The following is a 27500-nucleotide window of genomic DNA, read 5'->3' on the forward strand; positions in this document are numbered from 1 at the left end:
TATATATATATATACACATATATATACACACATATATATTTATATATAAACATATATATATATATATATATATATATATATATATATATATATATATATATATATATATATATATTACCTTTCTGTCAATATACTCGTATAACTACAAAGTAGTCAGTATAGCCAATGTAATTGCTTTAGCCCTATTTGTTCAAATTCTGACGATTATAGTGTTTCTGCATTATTCTAAAGCCATGTCATACACAAAAGTATCACTTGGTATCGACCCAATTTTCACCGACACCGAGTGCCGATACATAAAAATTATTTATCTGCTTACTCGGTAAGCTCTCGGGTGTCATTGTAACCCAATGCTTCTTGCATCAGACCGTGAATTATTCTTATTAATATCATATTTATTATTATCATCTTTACGCTAAATTTCAACCCTACAGTCCATTTCTTTTAGCGATGCATATTTGCACCGACTCGCAGCGGTGCCCTTTTAGCTCGGAAAAGTTTCCGGATTGCTGATTGGTTGGACAAGATAATTCTAACCAATCAGCGATCAGGAAACTTTTCCGAGCTAAAAGGGCACCGCCGCGAGTCGGTGCAAATATGCATCGCTAAAAGAAATGGACTATAGTTGGAAAAGCAGGATGCTATGAGCCCAAGGCTCCAACAGGAAAAAATAACCCAGTGAGGAAAGTAAATAGAGAAATAAATAAACTACAAAAGAAGTACTGAATAATTAATATAAAACACTTTAAGAACAGTAAATCAGACAATGGATAAGTTAAGAAGTAAATTTTGGAAATCAAATCGCCCGAAATTACATAAAAATCAGGCTATATTATATCAGTTTAGTGAGATCTGTTACTGCCTGTTACTGCATGAAAATGAGTCGTGGTATGACAATGAAACAATATCCAACAGATTTTGTAGATTTAAGAACAAAGCCCTGAGAAGGATATTGGGAGTTAAATGACACGACAGGATTTGAAATGAAACTATAAGAGAGATCACTCCAGAGCCATATGTGGATCTGATCATGATGAGGGGTAGATGGAGATGGTTTGGGCATGCTCTTCGCACTCCCTAAGAGAGATTAGTTCACCAAACTTTCAACTGGGCTCCACAAGGCACTAGAAGAGTTAGAAGACCCAGGCCTACATGGGTGAGGACTATGAAGCGTGAAGGAGATGATGAATGGATAAGTATTGAGTTAAGAGCTCAAGATAGAAACAACAAGCGAAATCTATCCGAGGCCCTTTGCATCAATAGGCGTAGGAGGAGATGATGATGATGATGATGATAAGAACGGTAACATTAATATAGTTCTGACATAAAGAGACTTATGTCAGTCTGTTCAACATAAAAAACATTCGCTGCAAGTTTGAACATTTGAAAGTTTAAAACCTCATTTGTAGCCTGTTTTGAGCTTGACTTGTTCAGCAAGCTCTTCTAAAGACACATGATAAACAAATTAAACAGGTTAGGAATTCAGGAAGTACGGAAATGAACATATTGTTAGGGCGAGAATTCACCGTCTTTGAAGTAAATGGTATAGAGGAATGATCAAACAGCCTTAGAGTTTGTGGGATTGTGAATTCTAGAGAGAGAGAGAGAGAGAGAGAGAGAGAGAGAGAGAGAGAGAGAGAGAGAGAGAGAGAGAGAGAGAGAGAAGTGCAAATAATCAAAAATATAACAAAAGAGGTAAAAATTAATCAACAAATTACCGAAATTTGCAGCAAATCATTGAAGATTGATGCGAGCGGGAAAGGCTTACAATGTGACCCAAAAAGGTTGAAGAGTAATTATTTTAGGAATTTTGTTATTAAAATTGAAATTTTTGTCGAACCATATTATGTGGTTTAAATCTTCGAAGAACAAAACAAAAGAAAATAAATAAAATAACGTATCTCACATATGTGTATGTTATAGAAACTTGCAATAGTAGCAATGAATGCAAATGAAAGATTCTGATTATATCTGATATCTGACTTATACCATCAAAGTTCTCACGCATTTCGTGCGGGTACTATCAAGTGATCTGCACGGAACACACACACACAAAAAAAAAAAAAAAAAAAAAAAAAAAAAAAAAAAAAAAAAAAAAAAAAAAGATTAAATTGTCTTTCAAAACATGGACGTCTCAAGGACACGAAACTCCATTTTTCTTCCAAACTTTGTAATTACGGTAAAAACAGTTCTTTTTTTCACTTGATTTCTCGGTTGTTTTCCGAATAGCAGTTTGGTAGTGGAATGTTAAATCTGGGATAGATATTTCTACCACAGATGAATAACATCTAACGTACATTCCCTTTTAATATATCAACCTAAAGGAAACGTCCTGCCAGGCAATCTGCTGGACTGGAGTTCGAGTCCCGTCCAAGCTCGACAGTTTCTTGTAGTATCTGCAACCTCGCCATCCTTGAGTTAAGGAAGGGGGTTTGAGGGGAGCCCATAGATCAGTGTTTTTTAAATGATTACCCCAAAATTTTATTTCCAACTAATCAGTTACCTCATTGAACATATACCCGGTAACATCGGATGTTTTTTGCAGCCACCTGATGAACTGTATGGATCATGTAGCCCCCTATTGGCTGCTTATAGTTAAGGATCCAAAACAAATGCAAACTTTTCACAAATTGTATGTGGCTTTTGTGTCTTTGCTATGCGATATGCCACTTCATATGAAGCTTCAACAGCAGCTGCCAGTTGTTGTGATGCAAGTCCAGTTTTTCCAAACTTCACAGCCTGCAGATTTATTGCCTTTTGTTGAAAAAAAATTTGATACTCTGGGAGGCACTTCCAGGATGACACTTCATCAGATGTTCCTTCAGCTTTCCTGGCTTCAGACTTTCATTGATGAAAACTTTGCAGCATAACACACATTGTGGGCGATCTCCAGAACAATCAAGCATATTCACAAAGCCATATTGTAAAAATGCTTCACTGTAGGTTCGTTTCCGTGTGCTTTTACTTGCCATTATTGTACAGCAATGTTTAAAATGATTGAGTTTTCCTATAAAATAATCATTGCAGATTTTGTGTATGAATTATGGCAATAATTATGGGAATGTGAATAACTCAATTTCAGAACATTTTGATTACCCCAAAAATACGGGTCCATTACCCCACTGGGGGTATAGATCTACGTGCTGAGTCACCAGGCATTGTCGCTGTCCTTTGCCTCTGCCATTCATGAGTGACCTTTCAATCTTTTAAATAGTTGTATGCTTCCGCTGATTCTAGATGTCTTTTCCAATCTAGTAATCCGGTTTCCGACCGATTTCACCTCTTTAATAATGATTTTCACAATCTTTATATATTCTAGTTGGTTTTTTTTAATACAAAACGACCGTAGCAATCTCGATAGTTGTTCACTGTTACAATAACAATAATCGTTACTTTAAATTAACAAATACTATAAATTTAAAAGGAAAATTATGCTGACATTAATATGTAAATCCAGCTGAAATTGCTTGAATGCAACCGTGACTGTCAACTGGACATACATCAAGTAATAACATCAGTTCGAATGACGTAATAACATCAGTTCGAATGACGTAATAACATCAGTTCGAATGACGTAATAACATCAGTTCGAATGACGTAATAACATCAGTTCGAATGACGTAATAACATCAGTTCGAATGACGTAATAACATCAGTTCGAATGACGTAATAACATCAGTTCGAATGACGTAATAACATCAGTTCGAATGACGTAATAACATCAGTTCGAATGACGTAATAACATCAGTTCGAATGACGCAATAACATCAGTTCGAATGACGTAATAACATCAGTTCGAATGACATACGGAATTTTGCAAAGGCGATATATTGCAGTGTTCAAATCAAGCTAGGGAATTCCCCTCTTCAGTTTCATGCAAGGGACCTAATATTCCCCTCGTGAAATCCGGGACTTCATCTTTCATCGTTTGACGTTTGACGATTTAAATATAATTTCATATTTAATCGAGTTATTTCTCTGATTTTTTATTTGTGGGTTTATATAGAATGAATATAAGTCAGAAACGGTTAAATTTAATCATTTTTCACGACCATCACGGGCCTGAATCTCAATTCAAAATATTACTATTATTATTATTATTATTATTATTATTATTATTATCATAATTATTATTATTATTATTATCATTACTATTATTACTAATTGCTAAGATACAACCCTAGTTGGAAGAGCAGGATGCTATAAGCCCAGGGCCCTGACAGGGAAAATAGCCCAGTGAGGAAAGGAAACAAGGAAAAATAAACTATATAAAAAACAGTAACAACATTAAAATAAATAAACAAAACAAGAGGAAGAGAAATTAGATGGAATAGTGTTCTCGAGTGTACCCTCAAGCAAGAGAACTCTAACCCAAGACTAGAAGACCATGGTTCAGAGGCTATGGCACTACCTAAGACTAGAGAACAATGGTTTGACTTTGGAGTGTCCTTCTAGAAGAGCTGCTTACCATAGCTAAAGGGCCTCTTTTACCCTTACCAAGAGGGAAGTACCCACTGAGGAATTACAGTGCAGTAGTTAACCCCTTGGATGAAGAAGAATTGTTTGGTAATCTCGGTGTTCTCAGGTGTATGAGGACAGAGGAGAATATGTAAAGAATAAGCCAAACTACTCGGTGTACGTGTAGGCAAAGTGAAAAAACCGTAACCAGAAAGAAGGATCTAATGTAGTACTGTCTGGCCAGTAAAAGGACTTCATAACTCTAGCGGTCGTATTTCAAGAGGCGGCTGGTGCCTGGCCAACATACTACCTGCAAAATGTAGGTAGTATATATATGTCCTATGTATACAATAATTAATCTTGTTCCTTTTCAATTTACCTTTCTAGTCTTGAATATCATATTAACCTGAAGTTGCCCATTGGTTCTTATTAAATTGAAATAGGATATTGAAATCGTGGTTTGTGTAATCAGGAAATACATTCAATTACCTTCCTAAATATTATGCCTTACATAAGGAGGTGGTTTTTATGCTCGATAGCTCTGTAAGAAAATCCAATTAACGGGAGTCCAAATGGGATTTAGATTTTATCTCGTACTAAGGGAGATCAGATGCCAAAAGGAAAAAAGGTGATATATGTTAAAAAGATAGTGTACCGTTGGTATATCAACATATTCTATATGTACCAACATACACGAAAATGTATATATTTATGCATATTATATATATATATATATATATATATATATATACATATACATATATACACATAAATATACATATATACACATAAATATACATATATATGTATATATAACAAGTATATATATATATATATATATATATATATATATATATATATATATATATATATATATATATATATATACACACAAAAATCTATATATTTGTGCAGATTATATGTAAATGTATATATATATATATATATATATATATATATATATATATATATATATATATATATATATATATGAATATATATATATATATATATATATATATATATATATATATATATATTCAAATATAATAAGTATATATATATATATATATATATATATATATATATATATATATATATATATATATATATATATATATATATAACAGTAAGTACACATCAAAGCAAAATACATGCTAGATATATTAAACGCCGAATAAAAATGAAATTAAACAAAAATAATATTACGGAAACGATCATTCGATATGAAAGCGAATCTAGAAAAAAACCAACTAACAGTTAATTAACTTGATAGGAAAAAAATAAACGTTGAACGAATTGACATTTGATGCAATTCATTCAACTCAAACTTTGAAAACTCGAATTGAATCATATGAACACCACAAATATACACTAAATGGGGGAAATATATCAAAATTGATTAATAATTATAGGAGACTGGGCGAAGGAATAAATTTAAAAAAAAAAAATAAGGTTATCATTTATATGCAAACCGATAAATCAATAAGGGATCCTGGCTCTGAACTGGAAACCAATTCTTACCTATTTGGGTCAGCTGAAAAACCTTCTGCTCTATAAATAATGATTTGAAAGGCTTAATGTTTTCAATATTTTCCAAAGACAGTAATACAGATTACAGCTACAATTAATGACACCGATAAGTACTTAGTGGGAGGGCGCTAATCATATGTTGGTGTGTTCCATACCTGGACTATCTTTTATCAGCACAATGACTTGCGTCTTGTCTCTCCTGATCACTGGTGACCCTTGCATAGCTGGCTTCATTAATTCTGATGTACCTCACGGGACGCTAAGGAGACATCTAACAGCTGTACATTGTAGCAGGTAACGCTGTGATTGATAACGCTACCTGTACAATGAAGTCGTTTTAGCTTGTAAACACGTGATCAAAAGCATTTTCATTAATTGTACGGAGTGCCAAGAAAAGAGACTCCACTGGTTTGGGCACGGAATGAGGAGAGACCAGGAGTATGTTGGGAGGAGGATGAGCCAGGTAGGATGAGGAGTGAGAGACCAAAGAGAAGGTGGATGGAGAGTAACAGCAGATATGGAGGAGAAGGATCTCTCAGTGGAGAATATCAGAGATAAAAGAAATTGGAACCGGGTTTCAAGAAGTAGCGACCCTATAAAGCGGGAAAAGCTTCAATCGAAGTGTTGATAACCGAATAACAATATTATTTTATAGAGCACTCGTAAAATTAATAAAAGTACTTTTTAATGCACGTTTATAAGATCAGTAATTTCGTTTTACAAGCTGTTGCCAACAGTTATCATTTTTCCTAAATACAGCGTTACCTGCTACATTGTACAGCTGTCAGAATTCGCCTTAGCTTCCCGTGAGGTGTACTGGAATTAAAAAAGCCAACTGTATCCTAGAAGGGTATTTTTCCTTCATGTTTGTATCATTGAGAATCGTGTTACGCTTACTCGTACTGGAATCTACTTTAATCGATGACATTCTTAAAATATCCTGGGTCACAATCTGGGATTTCCCGTAGAACCTCCAGTGAGTGACACAAGCATTTAAATGATATCAGTGACCTAATATCAATCCCTGACCTTTGGGAAATTAAATCCTACAGAACTTCCAATGAGTGACAAGCTTTTACTGGATAACAGCGATCCTATATTCATCCCTGACCTTTGAGCAATTAAACCCTGCAGGACTTCCAATGAGTGACAAGCTTTTACAGGATATCAGTGATTGTATATTCATCCCTGACCTTTGGATAATTAAATCCTGCAGAACTTCCAATGAGTGACAAACTTTTACAGGATATCAGTGATTGTATATTCATCCCTGACTTTTGGGTAATTAAATCCTACAGGATTTCCAATGAGTGATATAAGCTTTTACTGGATATCAGTAATCCTATATTCATCCCTGACCTTGGGGCAACTGAATCCTGCATGATTTCCAATGAGTGACTCAAGATTTTACAGGATATCGGTGATCCTATATTATTCTCTGACCTTTGGGCAATTAAATCCTGCAAGACATCCAATGATTAACAAGATTTTACAGGATATCAGTCATCCTATATTATTCTCTGACCTTTGGGCAATTAAATCCTGCAGGACATCCAATGATTAACAAGATTTTACAGGATATCAGTGATCCTATATTATTCTCTGACCTTTGGGCAATTAAATCCTGCAGGACATCCAATGATTAACAAGATTTTACAGGATATCAGTGATCCTATATTATTCTCTGACCTTTGGGCAATTAAATCATGCAGGACATCCAATGATTAACAAGATTTTATAGGATATCAGTGATCCTATATTAATCTCTGACATTTGGGTGATTAAATCCTTCAGGTCTTCCAATGAGTAACAAGCTTTTACAGGATATCAGTAATCCTATATTCATCTCTAACCTTTGGACAATTAAATCCTGCAAGCCTTCTATGAGTGACAATCTTTTTTACGCGATATCAGTGATCCTATATTCATCCCTAACCCTTTGGGCAATTAAATCCTGCAGGACTTACAACGAGTGACACAAGCTGTTACATGATATCAGGGATCCTATATATATATGTATATATATATATATATATATATATATATATATATATATATATATATATATATATATATATGACCTTTAGTCAATTAAATAACTTCGTTTCTGATGTTTTCATAATAATGTTCACCAACTCCTTGAGGTTCGTAGGATGTTTACAAGGGATATTTCATATGGTGACCTGAGATCCAATCGTGTCTTAATGGCAATGTACATTAATTAATATCTTATAGATCAACCGATTGATACCGAAAGAATATAGGATATTAAGATGGTTTTTAATTGGTGCCTCACAGTTCGACTTGACTTCACTAGAATAATAAATATATATTGAAAATTCTATTTTTTATCAAATTCAAATGAAACGCTTAACCTTTCACCGGAGCTATTTACACCAATGTACTGCATCATGAATTAGCCTTAAATTCTAATAGCCAGGCCTTCTCCATTATGAGGCTCAATACTACACAGTATTCTAGAAGTTTTATTCCAGCTGTTACCAAGTTGTGGAATGATCTTCCTAATCAGGTAGTTGAATCAGTAGAACTTTAAAAGTTCAAAGTTGGAGCAAATGTTTTTATGTTGACCAGGCTGACACGAGTCTTTTTATTGTTTATATATGACATATCTGCCTTTGACGTTGTTAATAGTTTATATAGGACATATCTGTTTTGACGCTGTTACTGTTTTTAGAATGATATATTGTTAATTTATTCTCATCATTTATCTATTTCCTTATTTCCTTTCCTCACTGGGCTATTTTTCCCTGTTGGAGCCCTTGGGTTTATAGCATCTTGCTTTTCCAACTAGGGTTGTAGCTTGGCTAGTAATAATAGTAATAATAATAATAAATCATAATAATTCGATATTCAGATTTTGCTTAATGGGAGCAAAGGTCGACGGTCCGATAACTTAGGAGCAATGTTACCAACTGCAATATTCATTTTGAGGCCACTGGTAGTTGAGGCTATCAAGGAAAGTCCTTCAGTTGGTAACGCTGCTCAGGAGGACGATGGTTGGGGAAGCGATTGAGGGGCCCGATTCAAACTAAATATACTCGACGTTTGGATTTGTGGGAATTCTCAAATATAATTCAAGCGAAGGCGATTGAATTGGTCTTCAAATGGAAAGTGAGGAAACGACGTATTTCAACGAATATATGTGGATATGAAAATCCAACATCTATTGTATGTATGTATGTATCTGTGTGTGTATATATTTTTATATATATATATATACATACATATATATATATATATATATATATATATATATATATATATATATATGTGTGTATATATATTTATATATACACAATATATATACATATATATATATATATATAAATATGTATATATACTGTATATATATGTATATATATACCCATTAACATATATACATACATATATATATATATATATATATAAATATATATATATATATATATAAATGTATATATATATATATATATATATATATATATATATATATATATATATATGTGTGTGTGTGTGTGTGTGTGTGTGTGTGTGTGTGCGAAAGAAATAGATGGTGAAATTACAATAATCATTAAAATTCATACGTTAAAAATTTCTGTTTGGTAAAGGCTATTAACATACTGATCAGACTTTCTGAAAATAGATGCAAATATAAAAAAAAAATCATAATAATAATAATTTAGATTAAAAATCCCATTAAATAAATACTTCAAACTTGAAAGTTTAGAACTTCCGAAATTAATATTAATGCTTCGTGTTGATATTTGCAATCTAAATTTCCTTAACTACGATTTAGTAACGTAATATGCCCTATAGAATTATGTAATTATTTTAATAAAATCTTAACCCAAGGCAGATGAATGCACTGCAAAACATTAGAAATCAAATAAATGATAAATAACAATACATTTCGAGATGAAACCAGAAATGCATAAAATTAATAATGAATATTAAAAAAAAAAAAAAAAAAAAAAAACACACACACAGCCACGAATCTGAATAAGGAAATGTGACTTGCCAAAATAAAATTACTGTATATTATGAAAAAGATAAAAGTAATATATCAGAAAGACAAACTTAAACCTATATCTAGAACTGAGATTAACATATGTTCAAAGACAATTTGCATCTTCTCCCTCTCGAGAATAAACTTACCAAACTACTCACAAGAGGATGGGAAAGTTTGGCCGCTGAGGTACTGGCTAGGCATAATTTTGAAGACACAACCTTGGATTTTTGATTAAAAAAAAAAAAAAAGTTAAGAAAATTATCAGTTAGCAAATATCCATTAAAATCAGATGATTGAAAGGGCAATAATAACGAAATGAAAAGTCAATAAAGACGAAATCTATCTGTAGCTTCATTGAATAAAAATTAGAAAAATAAAATGTTGTTTATAATACTGTTTACAATAAGAACAAATTTCACAATAATGGGAAAAATATTTACAATAATAACGGTAAAAAATTTACAATAACAACGGTAAAAATATTTACAATAACAACGGTAAAAATATTTACAATAACAACGGTAAAAATATTTACAATAACAACGGTAAAAATATTTACAATAAAAACGGTAAAAATATTTACACTAACAACGGTAAAAATATTTACAATAACAACGGTAAAAATATTTACAATAATAACGGCAAAAATATTTACAATAATAACGGTAAAATATTTACAATAATAACGGTAAAAATATTTACAATAACAACAACGGCAAAAATATTCACAACAACAACAGCCAATGTTAAAAATAACGGCAGATATATTAGTTAAATACACATCAGATACCAATATTCCGATTGATTTCAAGAGTCAACAGAAGTGCAGATCACAAAAAAAGGTAAATTGACGTTCTACAGTAAATTGCATGAAGCCTTATTCTTGATAGAATAAAGCCTCTATTGTAAAGCATTAATTTCAATTGTATAAAGTTTCAATTTCATCGAATGGCGCCTTTAATAATATACTGGATTGAATCATTTGATAAATGTAATTGTATTATAAATAGATATTTCGACATCAAAGAAAAGAAAATATATGAGACTAGATATAATGATGAGTTAAAACGAAAGGATACTTTTTATTCAGTTTCATACGAGTTTTATGAAAAAGTAATTGTCTCCTTCCTACATTATTTTTGGGCTTTGATAACCACTATAGGTGAAATGCCATATAATACAAATAAAACCATAAAAAAACAATTTGAGTCTCTCTCTCTCTCTCTCTCTCTCTCTCTCTCTCTCTCTCTCTCTCTCTCTCTCTCTCTCTCGAAGATAACGCCATCAATCTTTATATGAATCTTAAATAACTGGTTTCTATTACTGTTGACGTCTAAAGGTTTAAAGGCCGCTCATGAATGGCAGAAGCAAGGTACAGTGACATTGTCCTAGCAGGCACGACAATGCCCTAAAGACTGACCATACATGATCAGCGTCCATGCCTCCTCTACACCCAAGCTAGGACCAAGGAAGCTCAGGCAATGTCTGCTGATGACTCAGAAGATACACATATAGGCTTCCCCAAACGCCTCAACCTTAGCTCACAAGGATGGTAAGGTGGCACACGCTAATGACACTAACGAGTCTGAGCGGGACTCGAACCCCCGACTGGCAAACACCAGGCAGAGACGTTACCAATCAGGCCACCACAATGGCATTTTGGATAGACTGTAATTTTTACTCGCCTAATAAGGACCATTCATATTCTTTAAGCACACGCCAGCCTCATATAATGTTACGGAAAATTACCTCTTTGAAGAAAGCATTTCGGGTCATTTATTTCGGTTTTCTAAAACTTCGAGCCTAAACACTTCGTTATATCATCATTCTCCGCACTCATAAAATGCTCTCATCTTTCAGCGCTATTTGGGATATATTTTCACATGTGAGAGTTCCGAGAGGACGTGGCCGAGAGAGGAAAAGACTTTGGTTTAGAAAGAAAACGAATTTATGGAAATGAAACTGCTTATCGCCATCTCCGTCCGCTGGAGATAAAATGAACGACCCCTGGAAAGTATTACTCGGCCGCGAACGATTTCTCAAGGAATTTTAACTTGGAGGATACGCTTCGGAGAATTTCGTCACTTTGTTTGTTTGCATACATAAACAAAATACATTAATTCAACAACAACAAACGCCACCGATCCTATTCCACTGTAAGACATAGGCCTCGGACATGTCCTTCTTCACGTCTGGAATTTGGCCACTTCATCACCATGTTGTCCACTGAGGATTGGTGATGATGGGAAACTTTAGTCTGATCGCTCACAGCAAACCAACCTAGTATAGGTGGCCCAGCCTAGTACAGCTTTGCTGATCAAGGCGATACACAATTCAATTACTTACAAATTGCTGCTTAAAATAAGAAAATTTAAAGACTAAACACAATGTACAAAGATCAATTGGCATTCTTACCATTCAGTGCTGAAGGGATACTGAGGGAAAATGCCACAGTTCCAATATAAAGTGAAAGTTAAAAGATGCAGCATTATTATCTACAACAACAATAACAACAACAACAACAACAACAAGTAAAATCAAAAGCAGATTGGTAGCAAATTGGTACAAATGAATAATATGTAGACGGAGGTAGTCTAGAAGGCTTAAGAGATGTAGCATATTTTCCACTGCTGTACCTTGAGATACATTCTTATCTGTTTTGACAGCATTTTCACCTCACCACGCAATTTTCTTTGTTCAAAAGAGAAAAAAGCACCATCATTCATGATGTCATCATCGCATGGTTGCAAAACATCCAGCAAATTACATGGCATGACTTCTCCTGAACAACGATGTGTTGGAAAATATGTCTGAAGATACTCCCCGCTTGTTTTGATTTAGGATAAAAAGTTTTTTTTGAGCTTACACTAAATCGCTATGTCGGTAGTAAGGATAAAATATGGCTATGATATTAGGCCAGAATCAAGGAGAAACAGGAACTTTATTTTCTGCAAGAATCAAGGACAAACAAGAATTTTACTTACTGCAAGAATCAAGGATAAACAAGGATTTTACTTTCTGCAAGAATCAAGGACAACCAAGAATTTTACTTTCTGCAAGAATCAAGGATAAACAAGGATTTTACTTTCTACAAGAATCAAGGACAACCATGGATTTTACTTTCTGCAAGAATCAAGGATAAACAAGGATTTTACTTTCTGCAAGAATGAAGGACAACCAAGAATTTTACTTTCTGCAAGAATCAAGGATAACCATGGATTTTACTTTCTGCAAGAATCAAGGACAATCAAGGCTTTTATTTTCTGCAGGAATCAAAGACAAAAAATTATGAAATGTTCTCCCAAAATTAAGGGCAACACCGACTATTTTCTGCCAGTAGCAAGGATAAAAATGCTACTTCTTTCTCTCATTGGCAAGACAAATATATGGACATTACTTTCAGTATGAGGCAAGGACAAATGGGCTATTATACAAACATCACATGGATATGTATTAGGCATGGTCCTTATAACCACAGACTACAAAAGAAATTAGAATAAATAGAAATATTAGTTTGTTCTGAGAGACTGAGCTGTTAGGTGATAACTGAGAGGCGAGGTGAATGCAACTGAACTTTATCAAACAATCATCGAGTTTACATACAAGGACTTACAAGCAAGAACGTCACAAAAATTCAAACAGAATAAAACATGAGATATAAGGCTTACGATGGTTGGTTTATTAACAGTGCAGGGAAGAAAGAGTGATAATATAAAACAAAACCGATACAGTGTACGGGTGTGTATGAAACACGAACGGTAAAATTCCTAAGTCAGTGAAATGAAAATATTTGATGAAATTATGGCAGGAGATAATTCAGATGTAACTTCATAAGTTAAAATAATTCAATACTTTACAGAACTAAAGACGCAAGATGAAAATCTTCGGGTAAAGTATGGCTTAAACATAACTATAATAATATGAGAACGAACATTTTTGCTCCAAAAGGAACTGGGGAAGTAGTAAGGTCAAAAATATATTTTCTAAGAAGAACATTTTGATCAGAGATAAAATCAGTCAACATTACACACACGCGCCCAGAGAGAGAGAGAGAGAGAGAGAGAGAGAGAGAGAGAGAGAGAGAGAGAGAGAGAGAGAAAGAGAGAGAGAGAGAGAGATAAGTTATAAGGTCAAAAATATATTTCCTAAGAAGAACATTTTGATCAGAGATAAAATCAGTCAACATTATATACACGCCCCAGAGAGAGAGAGAGAGAGAGAGAGAGAGAGAGAGAGAGAGAGAGAGAGAGAGAGAGAGAGAGAGAGAGAGAGAAGTTATAAAGTTAAAAATATATTTCTTAAGAAAAACATTTTGATCAGAGATAAAATTAGTCAACATTATATACACGCCCCCAGAGAGAGAGAGAGAGAGGAGAGAGAGAGAGAGAGAGAGAGAGAGAGAGAGAGAGAGAGAGAGAGAGAGAGAATCGTAAAAGTAGTAGTAAATATGTTCAGTTTGCTCTTGCATTTTGCACGTATATTATTGATACACTTTCATTGTATTCCATATTCCTCAGTTAGATTATTAAAATATTTAAAAACATTGATTACCTGCTAATCTTAACCGAACTTATTATTATCATTATTATTATTATTATTATTATTATTATTATTATTATTATTATTATTATTATCATTATCATTATTAGTATTATTATTATTATCATTATTATTATTATTATTATTATTATTATTTGCTAAGCTAAAACCCTAGTTAGAAAAGCAGGATGCTATAAGCCCAGGGGCCCCAACAGGGAAAATAGCCCAGTGAGGAAAGGAAACAAGGAAAAATAAAATATTTTAAGAACAGTAACATTAAAATAAATATTCCCTAAATAAACTATAAAAACCTTAACAAAACAAGAGGAAGAGAAATTAGATAGAATAATTGTGGACTCTAAGCCAATTAATTAAAATTTTCAGGTATGTCAATCTTCATCAGAATAAACAAAATTGTTTATTAATTATACAAACAATGAGATTAGGATATAAACGCCATTGCATTCTATTCTTAGCACGATGGAAATACATTTCCTGTTCTTATTCACGTGTATTAGTCACTTGGATGAATAACAATGAACTTTTTTACACAAGCCTGTACTCGAAAAGGAAGGAAGAGGGATTATTCCTACCACGAAAGAAACAGTAAACCTGCATATTAGGAGAAGAAAGCTAACAAGTCTAGAATATAGAAGCAGGAAATGAATTCCAAGCACTGCCAATAGCAGGAAATAAACATGTCTTGATCGTGAAACCATAGATCTAACCATAGGTCTACTATTGTCCACAGAAAACATGTGGGAGGATGTGGCGTGAAGGGTTTCAAGAGATCGTAATGATGTAAAAAATTACTGGCATCGATAATATGTAGAATTCCTTTATTTTGAACATGGGTATGAGCCCTTCAAGACATTATCAAGGTTCATTCCTTTATATATCCTTAGGCCGGGAGCACACTAGCGACTCTGTGGCGCCACAAAGCCACAGCATCGTGTGGCGGGAATGTGGTCTCCCATAGGTTTCCATTGTTTTCAAGTTTTGCAGCCCAAACTAGCGACTGTGGCAAGCGACTGTGGCTCTCTGTCGCTCATCCCCGCCACAGGGGTGGCGTGGCTTTGAAAACAATGGAAACCTATGGGAGACCACATCCCCGCCACACGATGCAGTGGCTTTGTGGCGCCACAGAGTCGCTAGTGTGCTCCTGGCCTTAAATAAACTGCGCGTTTGTGTGTGTGTGTGTGTAACTACAGGATATCTGAAGGTTAGTAAGATAATTTGTGAAAACGCGACATAAAGAAGCTTAGTTGAGATAAGATAGAGTAACAATTATTTGATCGTTTAGTGATGACCTGTATGTCAATACAACCTAAGCAATAATGTTCGATTTGACTTAAAGTGTACATATATACAATAACAACAACAACAACAACAACAACAACAAATGCAGCCGTATATAGTCCACCCCAGGACAAAAAACTGACATGTCCTTATTCAGTTCTGGGGTTTGGTCAGTTTGCTTCACCTCGATGGCCCAATGGTGAATGGTGATGGTGGGAGATTTGTCTGGTCCCTTACAGCAAACCAACCTAGTATGGGTGGCCCTGACCAATACAGTTCTGCTGTTCATGGCGATACACAAACCCTTTCACCACGTTATTGTATCCCTATTAAGAAAGTGATATATATTTTTATATTCTTAAAATATTTTATTTTTCCCTTTTCCTTTCCTCACTGGGCTATTTTCCCTGTTGGAGCCCCTGGGCTTATAACATCCTGCCTTTCCAGCTATGGCTATAGCTTAGCAAATAATAATAATAATAATAATAATTATATATATATACATATGTGTGTATGTGTGTGCGTACGTGTGTGTATGTACTATGCATGTGTGAACTGGATCCGGATGAAGTTTTTGAAAGCATTTCTCATTAGGATAACATTTTTACTTTCCTGTAGTACTTAAGTTTCCTCTCTCCCCTAAGGACACATCATAATCTTTATTTACGCATATTTAGGTGTATTTAGATGTATATATCCATAACTCCTTCCAAAAACACACCTATTTGCACTTGACAGCCTCAAAAAAAAAAAAAAAGTAATTTAAAATCCAGTCAAATAAAAAATCACCACGTCCCCAGTGGACAAACAAATTAAGGAATTTTCCACAAAAATAACAAAAATACCGGGACTGTTTATAGCTCTTCTAACCAAGGATGACCCCGCTAAATGGACCCTGTACCGTTAAGTATAGAAGGCAGAAACCATTCGACGTAAGCAGGAGACGGTCTGTCCATCTTGATGAATCATATGTTTCATGAGTCTTTTTATTTGTTTTTGACGTTGTTAATAGTTTATATATGACATGTCTGTTTTGACGTTGTTACTTTTTTTTTTGAATGATTTATTGTTCATTTGTTCTCTTCATTTATTTATTTCCTTATTTCCTTTCCTCACTGGGCTATTTTTCCCTGTTGGAGCCCCTGGGCTTATAGCATCTTGCTTTTCCAACTGGGGTTGTAGCTTGGATAATAATAATAATAATAATAATAATAATAATAATAATAATCTGTTTGTGTTGCAGATGCTGTGTTTGTTCCCCCCATCTCGCTAATGTGCTTTGTAGTCTCGCATTTATTTGCATTGTCAAATTGTTTATTGTCATGTGGTGGAATACTGAATTTATGAACTTTTATTAACGTTTGTCTGATCCCTTTCATCGTCGCTTAATGCAACGAATGGTTTTCAATACAACAGCATAAACAAACATGTGATCTAAAATAAACATACAACAAACAGGCTTTAAAAGCACATAAAAGAAAAAAAAACATGTTAAAACTAAAGTATTTACGATATAAAGATAACTATTTTCGAAAGCAAAATCATAAATATATAAAGAAATATATATATATATATATATATATATATATATATATATATATATATATATATATATATATATATATATATATATATATGCGTAAAAATCACAAGGAAACGTGATGCTCAGATGCAAAAAGAACCAAAGGGAAAATTAAAAAATGAAATATAGGATTAAGTCATATATTTCATAGTTTCATTTTCTCTGTGGTTCTCTTACACAAACATACACATTTATATATATATATATATATATATATATATATATATATATATACATATATATATATATATATATATATATATATATATATATATATATATATATATATATATATATATATTCTAAACTAAACCCTCTCAGACCGACACGTAGCCGAAATGAAATAGTTAAAAGCTTGTACATTAATGTTTCTCCCTGACATATTCCACCAGTAAAACGTATTAAGCTACACAATAGATAACTTACTAAATACAGAATAACACTAATGCAATGATCAATAAGAATGAATGAGAGGTAAAAAAAAAAAGAAAAATAAAAATAAAAAAAAAATAAAAAAAAAAATAAAAAAAAAGCAAGAAGAGAAACATAAACAAAAGCAACCAACGTCCAGAGGGAGATCTAGTTGTTTTGACCAAATGCTAATTTAAGTCAACTGACTTCAGTATTGAACGCATGGTTGAGACACAACCCGAAATGCTTTCAAAATAAGGAATGACTGATTCAAGATGTGACTGATTGGTCTGTTTCCAGAATATGAAGTTTCGATAGCTACGGTCGACGGCGAAAGATGAATTAGAAGAGCTACTTGACAAGGATCCATAGAAAAATGTCCGATAAAGCCTTGTGACGATGAAGTTATTCCTTTACTTAATAAGATAATTATGGTTATTACTATTATTAAAAGTAGTAGTAGTAGTAGTAGTAGTAGTAGTAGTAGTAACAGGATTCGTTTCTGAAAGTAGGATGAAAATTACACCAAAATACGTTAAGGAAGTTGGAAACCTCGGCGAAGAAATATACACTTTCAGCTAGCCCAGACATCAGGAAAAGAAAGGCAAGTACAGTATATGAAAGAAATAAAGAAAGCCACCAGTGCACTTCACACGGGATACTGTAGGCATTACTTGAATGTTTTGCAGCATCCATTCAACATCTAGCAGTGTCTCGCTTCCCAATCTTCTTTGCTTTCGTTCCAGTTCCATTTCTTCCATCCTGCTATTCAACATTCCAATTTCAATTTCAACTTTAGCTATGAACCAAATCTAATAAATGAAGAAATAAATAAATCCACAAAGAAAACAAAATATAGAAGAGATAGAGGTAAAGGGTTATGGTGGCCGATGTGGTAACGTCCCTGACTGGTGATCGCCAGATTGGGATTCGATTCCGGCTCAAAGTCGTTAGTTTCTTTGGTCGCTGCAACCTCACCATCCTTGTGAGCTAAGGATGGGGGGTTTGGGGGAGCTTATATATCTATCTGCTGTGTCATCAGCAGCCTTTGCCTGGCCCTTCTTGGTCCTAGCTTGGGTGAAGAGGGGGCTTGGGCGCTGATCATAAGTACATATGGTCAGTCTCTAGGGCATTGTCCTGCTCGATAGGGCAATGACACTGTCCCTTGCCTCTGCCATTCATGAGTGGCCGTTAAACCTTTAAGCGTCCGGAACAACCGAAGCAAAAACAGAGATCCAAAGCCTTATAGCAGAAAGTCACTAATATGTTCAAGCAATAGATCAGGAACTTGAATAAAATCAATACAGGCTGCAGAGGTCAAATGGGAGAAAAATGACCGAAATAATACCAGAAAACAGTCAGAAAGGTAAACTTTACTGAGGAGATTCAAATAAAGCAACCTAATGCTATTGACTTTCCTTGAACCCATAAATATGAAATGAGGAAATAAGGCCACAAAACATTAGCAATGGATTGATATTAGTGAACAATGTGAGGAAAAACTGCTGAAACTAGTGAAGAGTTTCCAACGGGGAATGTTGAATGAAAATGTGACCAATATTATTATTATTATTATTATTATTATTATTATTATTATTATTATTAGCGAAGCTACAATCCTAGTTGGAAAAGCAAGATACTATAAACCCAAGGGCTCCAACAGGGAAAAAATAGCCCAATAAGGAAAGGAAATAGGGAAATAAATAAACAATATGAGAAATAATGAACAATTAAAATGAAATATTTTAAAAACAGTAACATCAAAATAGATATTTCATACATAAACTATAAAGACTTATGTCAGCCTGTTCACCATAAAAACATTTGCTGCAAGTTTGAACTTTTGAAGTTCTACCAATTCAACTACCCGAATAGGAAGATCATTGGTCACATCTGGAATAAAACTTCTAGAGCACTGTGTAGCATTGAGCCTCATGATGGAGAGGGCCTAGCTATTAGAATTAACTGCATGCCTAGTGAGGTGACGGGAGTAAATGGATATCATATCACACATACAAGAGGGATTTTTTCTAATCTTAAAAAAAAAAAAAAAAAAAAAAATCCTTGAATGTATAATTTTAAAATAATTTTGGCACTTTGTAGTATCCAAAATTATACTTCTTTCTCAGAAACAAATATTCTTTGCTCTTCAGTTGAACCAAAATTAATCTAAGTCTATAAAATGGAGTTTTACGATATTTTTATTTAAGGATTAGACGAACGCGTGGAAATGTAAAAGGGATAAGCATAAACTGTAAATTTACTCCACAGATGATAGTGATGAAACAAAATTGCGATTTTTATTACATAGGACACAGACAATAATAATAATAATAATAATAATAATAATAATAATAATAATAATAATAGAAGAGACTCTTTAGGTTTGGTAAGCAGCTCTTCTAGGAGAAGGACATACCAAAATCAAACCAATGTTCTCTAGTCTTGGGTAGTGCCATAGCCTTTGTACCATGGTCTTCCACTATCTTTTTTTTAGAGTTCTCTTGCTTAAGGATGCACTCGGGCACACTATTCTATCTTATTTCTCTTCCTATTGTTTTGCTAAAGTTTTTATAGTTTATATAGGAGATATTCATTTAAATGTTGTTGCTCTTCTTAACATATTTTATTTTTCTTTGTTTCCTTTCGTCACTGGGATATTTTCCCTTTTGGAGCCCCTGGGCTTATAGCATCTTGCTTTTCCAACTAGGGTTGTAGCTTAGCAAGTAATAATAATAATAATAATAATAATAATAATGATATTAACAATAATAATAATAATTATTATAAATAACAATAATAACAATAATAATGATATTAACAATAACAACAACAACAACAATAATAATAATAATAATAATAATAATAATAATAATAATAATAATAATAAATGATAATAATGATATTAACAATAACAATAATAATAATAATTATAAATAATAATAATAATAATAATAATAATAATAATAATAACAACAAGAAAAATAATGATATTAACAATAACAATAATAATAATAATAATTATAAATGATAATAATAATAATAATAATAATAATGATATTAACAATAACAATAATAATAATATTAATAATAATAACAATAATAATAATGATATTAACAATAATAATAATAATAATAATAATAATAACAATAATAATAATATGAGTCACGATAAAAAAAAAAAAATGTTTCAAACTAAGCAAATTTCGCATCCTGATTAGATAAACTTCCCTCATTAGCATAAATAGCCAATCAATCAAAACCACCTGCGGTAATACATTAGCATTTCCTGAAACAGATAGTTTTTTTTCTATTTTTTTTTTTCTTTTTAAATCGATAAGAGGAAATATGAACTTTAAACCAGTGAGATATGTTGCCCCGATTCATTAGCTGTAAATCATAAGTCTCATAAAAAAAAAAAAAAATTATATGAATTAATTTTTCTTATTCTTTATTTGTAAATAAAATCCCAAATTGAAATAACGGATGGAATTTTTTTCCTTCATTATCATTATTATTATTATTATTATTATTATTATTATTATTATTATTATTATTATTATTAGTAATTGCTAAGCTACAACCCTAGTTGGAAAAGCAGAATGCTATAAGCCAAGGGGCCCCAACAGGGAAAATAGCCCATTAAGAAAAGGAAAGAAGGAAAAATAAAATATTTTAAGAAGAGGAACATTAAAATAAATATATAAACTATGAAAACTTTAACAAAACAAGAGGAAGAGAAATCAGATAGAATAGTGTGCCTGATTGTACCCTCAAGCAAGAGAACTCTAACCCAAGACAGTGGAAGGTCATGGTACAGAGGCTATGGCACTAACCAAGGCTAGAGAACAATGGTTTGATTTTGGAGTGTCCTTCTCCTTCTCTGTTAACATAACATTGATTTTGAAAATATACTAAAAAAAAAAAAAAAAAAAAAAAAAAAAAAAAAAAAAAAAAAACATAAGGAACAGGAGGATGATATATGAAAAACAATATGAAAATATTGTGAATACAATTTGAGCATGTAAAGGGCGATATGGAAATAATATCATGAATATATCAACCACAATTACTAGTATTTCGAAATATAGAGAATAACACTTTAAAAATATACTAAATAGGATTTCAAAACATTGAGGAAATTATTTAAAAATATAATGAATTGTTTTCAGAAAAATTCAAAAGTATTTTTAAATATAGTGAAAGATTTTATAGATCCAGGGAATGAAATTTATTTAATACTTAACGAGGGAGAAATAGTCTTATTCTTCCACAAAATAAAATAGTGAAATAAATGGAAAATACATAAAAAGATTACAATAATCTCTTGATTCTACAAAAGACACAAGTACAGCAGCGTTGATTTCAATAAGTAAAACTTCAAAAGTTCAAACTTGAAGTTGAACAGGCTGAGATAAGTAACATTTCCTACTTTATATAGGAAAGATCTATTTTAATGTTGTTACGGTTCTTAGAATATTTTAGTTTAATTGTTCATTCCTTCTCTTGTAGTTTATCTATTTTCTTTTATTCTTTCCTCATTTGGCTATTTTTCCTTGTTGGAGCCCTTAGGCTTAGCCCATCATGATTTTCCAACTGGGGTTGTAACTTGGCAAGTGATAATAATAATAACAACAACAACAACAATAATAGTAATAATAATCTACAAAAAAATGACAAAAGACAACTATTTAGTGAAAGGAATGAATGAATTAATTCACATGAATAAGGGCATCGTGTAATGGAAGTAACCTTTCTAAACCGACATTAAACTAATCTAAAACAAATATTATTAACTTGCCCTCGGGGGAATACCCTCAGGCCCCTTTCACCAATCCCCTGACAGCTCCCACCGCCCCCCACCCTCAGTAAGATATGAAAACGGAAACCATTTAAACTATCTATTTTCAGTTAGAAGGGCTGAAAAAATATGGCCTAATTTTTTACAAAGAAGAATAATTCCCGAAGTTTTAACTGATTAATTCATACCTTTAGTAAAAGTTTATTATGATGGTAAAAATATGGACTGTTTTCAAACGGATATATTTTTCCAACATGAAGTTATGACGGAATTAATTAATGGGCTGAAAAGGGGCACTGCATAGCCACCCAGTTTTCACAGTTTGCTCGAATAACTAATGATATAAATTCCTCTGATATCTTGATCATGGAAAGGGAATATTTGTCGAGAAAAATAAGTCAGTTAAACAAAATGAAATTTAAGGAGAAAATATTATTTGCGCATTTGAATATATATATATATATATATATATATATATATATATATATATATATAAATATATATATATATATATATATATATATATATATATATATATATATATATATATATATATAAATATAATATAGATTTTACTAGCAACGTTAAAACCATTTGATTACGTACAAACCCTAATACAATATCAACTCTTACATACTTAGTGAAGCATGAGATAAGATATAACCATAATATAAATAAAACTCGTAGTTAACATGAAATACAATTGTAATAGTAAGCGCTCAAGTTGTCATGCAACAATGATGAATGAAGATAATATTAAATATCTTTACTTCGGGTTCCTTTCCCGTAAAGAGAACTGAGAAGGGAAATAGTTTCATCTTGTGATTTTTATGTTTATCTTCACATTTACGTAAAAAAAAAAAAAAAAAAAAAAAAAAAAAAAAAAAAAAAAAAAAAAAAAAAAAAAAAACGAGAGGATAATTAGGCAAAAAACTGACCCGATTTTCATGACTCGTCTTCAACCTCTTTTTCCCTAATGCGCCGAGAACAGAGAAGGCCAATTAAATATTTTTAAGAGTTTAACAATAATTGCTTCGATATATTCTTCAGTTAGGAAGTGAGTTTCAAAATGACAACTTTGTGCGAGGTGGTTCTTAGGTACTATCAGAGAAGCGAGATGAATGCAAGAGGGGTTTATTCAACAAGACAACGAGCTTCTATACAGATAGTTGAGAGCAAGAATGACACAAAATTCAAGCAGTATAAAACGATGCGAAAGATCTTCTGGATGTTAGGTACTATCAGAGAAGCGAGATGAATGCAAGTGGGGTTTATTCAACAAGGCAACAAGCTTCTATACAGATAGTTGAGAGCAAGAATGACACAAAATTCAAGCAGTATAAAACATGCGAAAGATCTTCTGGCTGTTAGGTACTATCAGAGAAGCGAGATGTATGCAAGTGGGATTTATTCAGCAAGACAATGAGCTTCTATACAGATAGTTGAGAACAAGAATGACACAGAATTCAAGCAGTATAAAACATGCGAAAGATCTTCTGGCTGTTATGTACTATCAGAGAAGCGAGATGAATGCAAGTGGGATTTATTCAACAAGACAACGAGCTTCTATACAGATAGTTGAGAGCAAAAATGACAGAAAATTCAAGCAGTATAAAACATGCGATAGCAAGCTTAAACAGGTTTCTATAATGAGTGCGAGGAAGAGCGAGAGATAAAAAAAACAAAAAAACAATAACGTTGCAGTGCACGACCCTGTATGAAACAATTTACTGCGTTTCACTGTTATGAAGCGAGAACCGAGGACAGTGAGTGCATATTACGTACTGAATATACGTATACCATATAATGCTTTCAATTACATTCTCTGTCTTGTAACAATAATCGAGAATAAATATGGGGCGAGTTTCTTATATAAACATAAAAACCTTACATCTTTAAACTAAGGAAACTGAATAATGAATAAACTGCCTTCATTTGACTAACAAGGAAGTTGAATAAGATCGCAACTGGAGTCATTACTATTTCATCGTTCTTTATTTTGTGACTAATTCACTTTGACACTGACCCAATTTTCACCAGAGCGAATTAGCACATTGAGTTAGATACGAAAAAGCTCTGTATTTAGGAGAGAACGAAAATCAGCAATGCTATTAGAAACTCTGGAATTACGGCGAAATTCATCTGGCTATTCAGTTATTTATGAGATCATCCTATCAAGTATTTCGTTATAAGTTTTTGTATAGATCATATTCTCTTCTGGTTTATCTCATTATTTCTATTTTTTGCCTTGTTTTGAATATTGTTCTAATGTCTGATCTTCTAAATCTCTTCTTTATTTGTTGGACACGAACTTACCGTCTATTAAATTTCTTATTCCTGATCCAGATATAAATATCTGGCACCATCATTCAGTTAGTTCTTTATGCAAGTTACATAATATTTTTCAAAATTCAGGCCATTCTTTGCATTCAGATCTTCGCAGACTGTACCATCCTACTCGTAATACTAGGTATAAATTTAATTTTAATAACTATGCCTTCATCGTAAGGCTCAATACTACACAGTATTCTAGAATTATTTTCCAGCTATGACCAAATTGTGTAATGATCGCCCTAATCAGGTAGTTGAATCGGTGGAACTTCAAATTTTCAAACTTGCAGCGAACGTTTTTATATAAGAAAGATGTACTCTAATGTTACTATTCTTAAAATATTTTACTTTAATTGTTCATTACTTGTCATATAGTTCAGCCTATCTATTTCCTTATTTCCTTTCGTCACTCGGCTATTTTCAATTTTGAACCCCTTGGGTTTAGAGCATCCTGCTTTTCTAACTAGGGTTGTACCTTAGCTAATAACACTACTACTACTACTACTACTACTACTACTACTACTACTACTAATAATAATATACCTGTATGTATATATAAACATATATATTCATATATGTGTATGTACCAATATATACCGACATACATGACAGTATAAACGCATGACGCACTTTCAATATTCATATGGCAAAATGAAAAATTATCAAACAGCCTCCATCTTGGAATTATTGATTGAGCTAAACACTGTTATACCCAAACTTGACAGACTAGCCGATCTTGTGCCGTGCATCTATTTCCTGACACACCTCCGGATAGCTAGGTTGGTAGCGTCGCGGGCTTCTGTTTCAGAGGTCGCGTCCCTGCCAGGACGCGGATAGTGTGAGACCTTCTACCGGGGGGGGGGGGTTACTCCGCAGGGTGGCGCCTGGGGGGAGGTTAGAGGGGGCTGGTGATAGTCCCTGCTGGCTAATGGTCGCCCGAGGGGAATGATGTAGATCGTCTCAGTGGAGACCTAAAACCCTTTTAATATTACATTTCGTGATATACTGAACAAGAATTGACATGACCTTCTGCTCCAAGAATCATTTCATGCAAGGGATAAGTACGAGTCGTTTAAGAATCTCAAGAGAGCTATCTACGAGTAATAAAACTTCCCTTAATCTTCTTAACATGGTGATGAATTCCTAACAGGCGTGAGTAGTAAGCCGATTAATTTCCTATTCTCTTCGTTAGTCAATGTTCTTATCGTTCGGGTCCATTCAGAGACGAACCACCTCTGTTGCTTCTATATATATAACATTTAATTCTAGATTAAATCTAACCTTATTATGTCTGTATGTATAATCTTGCGGTGAAAAGATCAAGAAACTGTAAATTTATGAATATTTCTTAATCATTGTATTTCATTATTAATATTTTAAATTTATGCCAGACACTGAATCTAATTTTACATCGATATGCTTTACTCCATCCAGATGTAGATAGACATTGAAAAAAATCATACCTTAACCTCATTTACGCCTAGACTTTGAAATCTGTTTGCATTGGTTCGTCCACGACTGTCAATCAGTTATTGCTTGAACTGACTGATTGATGTAACACAATCCCAAATTTATTCAGTCTGGAAAATTGGTAACAATTCCACTTTCCGGTTTGATCTCTATTCCATTTACTTCAACTCATACTTTAGAATCCATTCAATTTTATGTATCCTTTCCTTTACCACTTCAAAAGCAGTCTATCGTTCCTACGGGGTTAGACCCCAATCTTCTTTCTTTTCATTAGTATCATTAAAGATCTGAAGTAAGGTTGTGGCACCTGAAGGGTATTCGCCTTGACTTCAAGCTTTGGTCCCCTAGATGTCAGGATACCTGAAAACCTTAAATCAATCAATCAATCAAGCTTTGGTAGCGGAATGACCTTACCGTCTTTGGTCTATCCACTAAACCATTAATATTCTCCTTGCCCTTGAAGGTTTAAAGGTTACTCCTGACTGGCAGGGGCAAGGGATAGTGAAAACGCCCTAGAGACTGACCATATTTCCACATGGTCAACGCCCAAACCCCCTCTCCACCCAAGCTAGGATCAGGGAAGACCAGATGATGGCTGCTGATGACTCAGCAGATAGACCTGTAGGCTCCTACAAAACCCCGTGAAGTTACAGAGGCTACAAGAACTTATCGAGTTTGGGTTGCTGTGTCCTGATTGGTAACGTCTCTGCCTGGTGTTTGCCAGCCGGGGGTTCGAGTCCCGCTCAGACTCGTTAGTGCCATTAGTGTCTGCAACCTTACCATCCTTGCGAGCTAACGTTGGGGGGTTTGGGGGAGCCTATAGGTCTATCTGCTGAGTCATCGGCAGCCACTGCCTGGCCCTCCTTGGTCCTAGCTTGGGTGGAGAGGAGGCTTGGGCGCTGATCATATAATATATGGTCAGTCTTTAGGGCAATGTCACAGTCCCTTGCCTCTGCCATTCATGAGTGACCTTTATATCTTTAAGTCCTTTACAATAGGACACGATCTCCCGTCCAGCGGATCACCAGGCAGGAACCAGTGGGCTACCACGACCCTTGAGTGGTAGG

The 27500-nt window shown here is 33.3% G+C and overlaps 1 long non-coding RNA gene across 1 annotated transcript in view; it reads right to left on the minus strand.

The window, feature by feature from the left end:
- Positions 1-27500, minus strand: part of LOC137630093 (uncharacterized) — a 571093-nt gene that overhangs the window by 67628 nt on the left and 475965 nt on the right. The window lies entirely within an intron of this gene.

This window comes from Palaemon carinicauda, chromosome 38 (assembly GCF_036898095.1).
Source record: "Palaemon carinicauda isolate YSFRI2023 chromosome 38, ASM3689809v2, whole genome shotgun sequence".
In the NCBI taxonomy this organism is placed as follows: Eukaryota; Metazoa; Arthropoda; class Malacostraca; order Decapoda; family Palaemonidae; genus Palaemon; species Palaemon carinicauda.